Source organism: Myotis myotis, unplaced genomic scaffold, assembly GCF_014108235.1.
Source record: "Myotis myotis isolate mMyoMyo1 unplaced genomic scaffold, mMyoMyo1.p scaffold_m19_p_14, whole genome shotgun sequence".
In the NCBI taxonomy this organism is placed as follows: Eukaryota; Metazoa; Chordata; class Mammalia; order Chiroptera; family Vespertilionidae; genus Myotis; species Myotis myotis.
In genome coordinates this window covers 54,022,838-54,030,272 of record NW_023416318.1, presented here as the reverse complement: position 1 = coordinate 54,030,272, position 7,435 = coordinate 54,022,838, and the positions used below count along the sequence as shown (strand labels likewise).

Below are 7,435 nucleotides of genomic sequence, written 5' to 3'. Positions count from 1 at the left end.
AACACACACTCACATGGACACACATGCTCACACACGCACATGCTCATGCACATGCTCGCACACACAGACACACACGCTCACACTCACACATGCTCACACACGGACACACACATACGGACACACTCGCACATGCTCACACACACTAACACACGCTCACACAGAGACACACAGGCTCTCACACACACTCGCACATGCTCACACACTCACACACGCTCACACAGAGACACACATGCTCACACACACACTGACACATGCTCACACACTCACACAGGCTCTCACACACTGACACATGCTCACACACACGCTCACACACACACTTACACACACATATGCTTACATTCACTCACACTCTCATGCACACACTGACTCTCACACAGGACAGGAAACTCACTCCCAGGGGCGAGTGTGACATGAGCTGGTGTCTGGTGTTAAACTTAGACCTGCACTCGCCCGGCCGTACCCTCTGGCCGATGCTCCGTCCCAGGGCCAGCGGGAGGCCTGGCGACCCCGGGTCCCTGCGGGCGTTTGGAAACAGGTAACACTGCAGGGCCAGGCGCCTTCCGGGTGAGGGTGCGTGACCAGCTCGGACTCCGGCGCTGAGGGTCTCACCTGAGCTCCCTCCTGAGCAAACACCTCCCTGCCCTGCGACCCCGAGACGCCCCCTGGGACCTGGGGCCGCAGCCCAGGCGCTGGACGCAGCTCAAGAGCCCGGGCCCTGGCCACGGCCTTCGCTCCCCGGGTTCGGGTTCCGGGTCCCTGGGCAGCTAGCTGCGCCCCAGGCTTTTTCTTTTCCTGCCGCCGGGTGCTGACTTCTCTCTCCGCGCCCACGAATGACCCGGCAAGGAAGGGAGGTGGCTGACACTCGGCTTTGCCAGGGGAGGCAGAGCGCCTTCCAGGCCCAGGGCTGTGGCTGTCAGCTGGAGGCCAGGGCCAATGAGACTCACGGCGGAGACGCGAGGACCCCACACGCAGCTCCTCAGCTCCAGTGACTTCCAGCGGGCCGCCCGCACATCTGGGCTCCGAGGGCCGGGCCGGGTCAGAGCTGCGGGCCTCCCCCCGCCTCCGAGCCTCTCCCAGATCCACCCTCAGCTGCTCTCAGTGCCCACACGCTTCCCACCCAAAACGGCCACCATGTCGCCCGTGCGCTGCAGGACAAGGCCAGAGCCCTCGGCACAGGGCCCAGGCGCCACCCTCCGCTCCCCACTGGGCCCCAATTCCTGCTCCTGCAGCACCCGCAGCCCCGCCCACACAGCTGCACAGGCACGCGCGTCATGCTCACGTACAGACACGCACACGCACAGGCGCACACCTGTGTGCGTGGACACAGACACACAGAACGGGGAGCGCATCCCCCAACAGCCCTTCCTGGGCTCCCGCGGCCCTGCCCTGACTGCAAAACCCGCCACCAGTCACCGCACCTTCCTCAGGTCTCGGTTTGCTCGTCTGTAACATGGGACGATGCAATCCTACCCATCGCCCGGACTCAGGAGCTCCACGTGGGAGGGTGTGGCTGGCGTCCCTGACAGTCCCGTGTTGGAGAGCTTTGCAAAAAGATAAACTGAGGCTGTTCTCTCTGCCGTTTCCTGTTTGGGGAAAAATACCGTTCATTTGATAAAATATGTTATTTAAGTAAATATGTGATGGCTTTGTGAGCTTTATTTTTAATGACTTGATCAATATTTTAAAACAAGTGCATTAAAAATAACATTTTAAAAACGGGTCAGTTACAACTTCTAACGCCGTGAGAGCGACAGCCACAACCCTCCACACAGACGCTCTCGGGCCTCAGTGACCGGCAGGCGCACAGCGGTGCCGGACCGAACCCGGGGACACGCGGGTCCAGCCACTCCCCACTCACCGCAGCCGGCGGGCCCCCAACGCGTCAGAAACGCAGACCTCAGGCCCCACCGCAGGCCCCGGACCCAAGGCTCGATCCTCACGGCCTCGCTGCGGCTTGACTGGAGCCGGGCTCTCCCGTGGAGAGGGCGCTCGCCAACATGGACGCTGTCCGCTCCGGCGACCGGGCCTGCGGGGCCAACACCCAGCGGGACGTCCCGTGAGGCCGTCTGCTCCCACCACGCAGGCGCAAGAAGTACCGCAAAGCATCATGGGTCACGCCCCAAAGCAAAGCATCATGGGTAATGCCCCAAAGCAAAGCATCATGGGTCACGCCCCAAAGCAAAACATCATGGGTAATGTTTCAAATCAAAGCATCACGGGTAATGCTCCAAAGCAAAGCATCATGGGTAATGCCACAAAGCATCATGGGTAATGCCCCAAAGCAAAGCATCATGGGTCCAACCGCAGGGCAGGTCTGGGGAGCACAGGGCCCGTATGTTGGAAGCGCTGGGGGGACAGAGGGCCTCCCAGCAGCGGGGTCTGTGTCAGGCCTGATCCCATAAACCGCTGGGGGTGAGAACCAGGACCCATACACGGGGCCTGCTGCGGCCTCCTCCTTGGTGGTGGTCTTGGCGCCCCAACCCCGCCCACACACACCCCCGCCCCGCCCCTACCCGCCCCTTGCCCCGCTCCGCCCCAGCCATACTCTGCAGGCCCCTGACAACCGCATTGCATTGCGGCCGCCCCTGGACTCGCAGCCTGGACAGTCTGCACCGTCCGCTGTGTCGCCACCCACACCCTCGCTCCCCGCCTCCAGCTCAGCGCGGGGCCGGGGCTACCAGGAGGCTGGGGAGACCGAGGAGGGTCCGGACGAGGGGGGCGGACAGAGGGTGTGAGAGCGGGGCAGGGGCACCGGGCCCGGGGCAGGTCAGGGCAGGGGCCGGAGGGGCCGCCGAGGCTGCTATTGAACTGACCCCGCACATGAGGCGAGAGCTCGGGGACCCCAGCCGCTGGGGACCCGCCCGCCCCGCCCTGGCTCCAGCCTCCCTCCGGGAGAGGCTCAGTGAGGCCGCTGGTCCCTGGCATTTGTCGCGGCAGCCGGAGCTGAGCAGCCCACCTGCCGGGAGACGCGCTGGCTCCTGGGCGCGGGGAGGACACGCGGGGCTGCGAGACGAGGAACTTGCCCGGCTGCGGGCCGGCCCTGTGGACAGCGGAGCTGGGCACCGCCCTGCATGGGGTGGACCCGCCCACCCTGACCCCGTGAACCCCCTGAACCCCGGCCCAGTCACCTGGCCCTGGACCCCCGGGGCAGGAGGCATCCGGTCCAGACCGGCTGGGACTGCGCTGACCCCGGCCAGGCCCCCGCAGAAGGCGCTGAGTCAGGGGTGCGCTCTCCGGGCGGTGCGGAGGGGGCCCAGCCAGGGGCCCGCACGTCAGCGGAGAATCGGGAAGTGGCCCAGCTGCCCGGCCTGTGCGATTTCTTAAACTGCTTCCACTTCTCCCTCTTCCCTCCTGTGGCCGCCCTCCCCGGGGTGCTGGCAGCAAACCCCGCCCGCCCGGAGAGGCGGCCCTGGGGCCCGCGGAGGCAGCAGCTGCAGGAGGCTCCGCCCTCCGCCCTCCGCCCTCCGTGGAGCCAGGGCCTGCAGAGGGGCTGGGGGCGGGAGGCCCAGGCCAGCGGCCCTGCACGCGGGCGAGGAGTGAGGGCACCCTCCGCGGTGCTGCTGAACGCGCAGTCCGGGCTGCCCCAAGGCGCCCTGCGGAGCTGCCGGTGGAGGGGACGCGGCTCAGAGCCGGTGCCGGTGGGGCGCGCTGGTTACTCTCCCCGCGCCCCTCCAGGTCTCACCCACTGAGTCCTCCTCCCAGGGGGACGGAGATCAGGAGCCTGGAGGGATGTCCCGGCTCCTCTGTGCCCGGATCCCGCCGTCTCAGCGGGCCCGGTGGTCTCGCTCTGCCTGGGGAAGTGGGGGGCGGGAGAGGTGGGGAGCCGCCCCCAGCACCCAGCGCCTCAGACCAGGGGCGCTGTGTGTCCGCGGGGCGGTGGCAATCCCGTAGTGTCTCCGAACTGGACACCGTTTCCCAGACATTATCCCCTCTGCGCCTCCCTGCAACCCCACGAGGTGGAAACTGGTGGACGCACAGGCGGGGAGCTGACATGTAGACGGCCGGGCCGGCTGGCCTGGCTCAGCGGGTGAGCGCCGGCCTAGGAACCAGGAGGTCGCAGTTCAACTCCAGGGCAGGGCGCGCTGGCACTGCGGCTCCATCCGATCCCCAGTGCGAGGTGTGCAGGAGGCAGACGATCCATGGTTCTAATCACTGATGGCTCTCTCTCCCTCTCCCTTCCTCTATGAGACAATAAAAGATGTAACTACACACACACCCCAGCTCTCTCCACGCTGTGCTTTTAGCTTTGAGTCTGCTGATCAGAAGCCGGATTTACAGTTTTCAGAGACACTGCAGCCCGTCCCTGGCGCATGCTCTCCCCCCTCGTTCTTGCTCAGCCAGCCATTCCGCATTTCTCTCTCTCGCTCCCCAGCCCCTCCCTCAAGTTCTTGTCTCTCCTTCTCCGCCCCAGCCAGCTCTGCTTTTGCAGCCCCCTCCCCGCTCTCCAAATGACTGTCTCAACATAAGAAGTTATTAACTTCATTAATTTGGGGGAAACGGGTTCGTGCCAAGGTTAATTGTCTTTCCCTGACACGTTTATCGAGTCCACCGGGTGACAACATTAATTTCCTCATTAGCTATTTCTGAAAGTGGAACAAGCTCAGGGGGGCATTGGGGCAGCGGCCAGTGCAGGGGAGCCGCTTGGCCCAGGTCCCCTCCCAGGGGTGACAGAGGCTCCAAGGACAGGGGTCAGGGGTCAGAGGACAGAGGGACTTTGGAGGGGAGACCAGAGGCCTGAGTTCCGGGGCAAAGACTGGTCCCCAAGGTCCCAGGAGCTGCAGGGGGTCCACGCCAGGGGGAGGCGCCCACCCCTCCCCATGAAGGAGTGCTGCCTCCTCCTGGGACCCTCAAGTCACAGCTCTTCGGGGCACAATGAGAGCGGCAGGTAGAAATGGACACCTCTAGAGCCCAACTCCCAGGCCTGCCCCGCGGGGCCGGGAGCCAGACACGTCGGCCCGAGGGACCGCGAGGCCAGGTCCGTCCTCAGGGCCCCAGCAGCCAGGCCCACGTGTGTCTGTGATGGACACTGGCCTCCAGCCCAACACCCCAACTCGAGTGGCCCCAGAGCCCCTCCCCCTCCACATGAGGAGCGGCCGGTGAGTAGGGGAGGGGAGCAGCTCCGTCCAGACAGGTGCCAGCCTGGAAGTCAGACTGCGGCGCCACCTAACGAGAGGCCACCCCGTGGGGAGGCTGGTGCATACGCAGCTGGGGGACCTGGGCCGGGCTCTCCCCGTCTGTGGCCTCGGGGGCCTGGGCTGTGAGGCAGCGCTGCCCCCCGCCCCCCCAACCCCCTGCCTTACGCCGACTCCCTGGCTCCCAGGAGCCTCCAGCCAGCAGGCCCCGGCCACCCAGCCCCTCCCCCCACGGCGACCCTCCTCCCGCCAGGGCACCCTTCCCATCACCTAGGCCAGTGGTCGGCAAACCGCGGCTCATGCGGCTCTTTGGCCCCTTGAGTGTGGCTCTTCCACAAAATACCGACTTCTGCGCATGGGCCACGAAGTTTCCATCGCACTGTCCATGTGCCCACAGGTGGTATTTTGTGGAAGAGCCACACTCAAGGGGCCACAGAGCCGCATGTGGCTCGCGAGCCGCGGTTTGCCGACCACAGACCTAGGCCCATGCCACCATCAGTGCTGACCGCCCGGGACAGAGCACCAGGCCTCGGAGACCCGGCGAGACAGGAGTCCAGAACTTTCCCAGCCGAGCCCCCTCCCCAGCCAGCTGCTTCCAGACTGGCAGGCGAGCGCTGTGGGCCCGGTTCTGGTGGAGACAAAACAGCTGCCCGGGGCCCAGGCCGGTCACACCGGAGCCCCTTCCTGCCGGCCCAGCCCCACCTCTGGGCCCAGGCTGGTCACACCGGAGCCCCTTCCTGCCGGCCCAGCCCCACCCCCGGGCAGGCGGCCTTGAAAACGGAACACGCTCAGGGGGTCTGGGCGGAGGCCCCCCTGCAGCTCCTGGACCTCAGAGGCCAGGCTTCCCTCCCCCCAACCCAGACCTCGCGTTTCCCCCGGCTCCCCCTCCCTGAAGGCCCCTGACCCCTGACCTCTGACCTGGGGCGGGAACCCAGGTGGGTGGAGCCTGGCACCTGGATGCCAGGACAGCTGTCAACCCCACGCAGCCAGGCCCCCTCCTTTCTAGGGAACGGCAGCGTGGGGCTGGGTGCTGACCCGAACCCCGAACTTCCTGTTTCTATAAACGGAGCTATCACACGGGGCGGGGCCCCCAAACCAGTTCTGACCTGGCCCGAGAACAGGGCAGGAGAAACCAGGCCCAGGGCCGTGAGCGCCCCACCAGCCGTCAGCCCTCAGCCCTGGACGGGATGGATGCGCTCGGCCGCCTCCCCCTGGCATCTCGGGTCAGGCCTCCCCTTTCTCACGCCCGCCCCACCTGAAGGCGCCGCTGGGCTGGGGCGTGGGATGGGTCCCCTCTGGCTCTTCCCTAAACTGCTGCTCCGGCTACCAGCCTCCCGGGCGGGTGCTGAGATGACGGAGCGGGGCCTCCGGGGCCCCGGCCGTCCCGGAGCGATGCCTGGGCTCCAGCACAACCAGGAGGTGGCCCCACGCCAGGAGCCCGTCACCTCCTTCAAGTGGGTCTCAGCCCAGCTCCAGCCTGCACCTGGCTCCGGGCCTGTGGCAGCGTCCCTCCCTCCCTGTCCCCGACTTCCTTGTGGGGTGGGAATAGGGCAGCCGGGGGGATGAGCCCTGAGGACACCTCATACCTCCCCCCTGCCCCCCACGCTGAGCCTGAGGATGAGGGACCTCGGAGCTGGGTTCTGAAGGGTGAAGAGGAGTTTGCTGACGGGAGGAGGGGGATGTGCAGTGAGGCAGCAGCAGGTGCAGGGGCTCCGTGCCTGGGAAGGAGCCCGCCTGCCTGGGGCGCTGGAAGCTGCTGTGCACTGACACCCACACATGAGGGGGCAGGTGGGCAGGAGGGGGGAGCCAGGCCGGCTCTGCGGGGTGACTGGGGGCAGTTAAACAGAAGAGCCTCACAGCCTGAATGTGGGCTGGAGGCCGTGCAGAGGCCGGGCCGGGGCCGGGGGGACGCTGTGGTCACCTTGAACCAGGGGCGCTGCAGCTAAGGGGGTCGCTTTCTCAGAAACCGAGTGCAGACCTCGTCGGAAGGGCTCTCAGAGCCTCCGGCGCCTGGCCCCCGGGCCCCAGGCAGGCAGGTCCCAGCCGGTGACGTGGTTGGCCCGTGCGTTTCTGTGAAACCAGAAAAGGTAGGCCTTGCCCGTGTGAGCGGTGGGGAGACCGAGATAGAGAGAGGCCGCGGATCACGGTGAGGCAGCGCCGCGCCAGGAATAGCTCCGCCAGCGGCCTGGACTCCCACACGGGCCACACGCCTTTGATGTGGGCGCCACAGCTGCACGCGTCACAGCTGCACGCGTTTCCTGCGAATGCACCTGGGCTGCTGCGGTGCCTCCCCCTGTGGGCGT

At 66.3% G+C, this 7,435-nt stretch overlaps 1 long non-coding RNA gene across 1 annotated transcript; it reads right to left on the bottom strand.

The window, feature by feature from the left end:
- Nucleotides 1-285: 285 nt before the first annotated feature.
- Nucleotides 286-3,280, bottom strand: LOC118669490. The gene is made up of 3 exons (XR_004971985.1): nucleotides 3,129-3,280; nucleotides 1,859-2,026; nucleotides 286-1,583 (listed from the first exon to the last, which is right to left on the bottom strand). It is a non-coding gene; the product is annotated as an uncharacterized LOC118669490 (long non-coding RNA).
- Nucleotides 3,281-7,435: the final 4,155 nt, after the last annotated feature.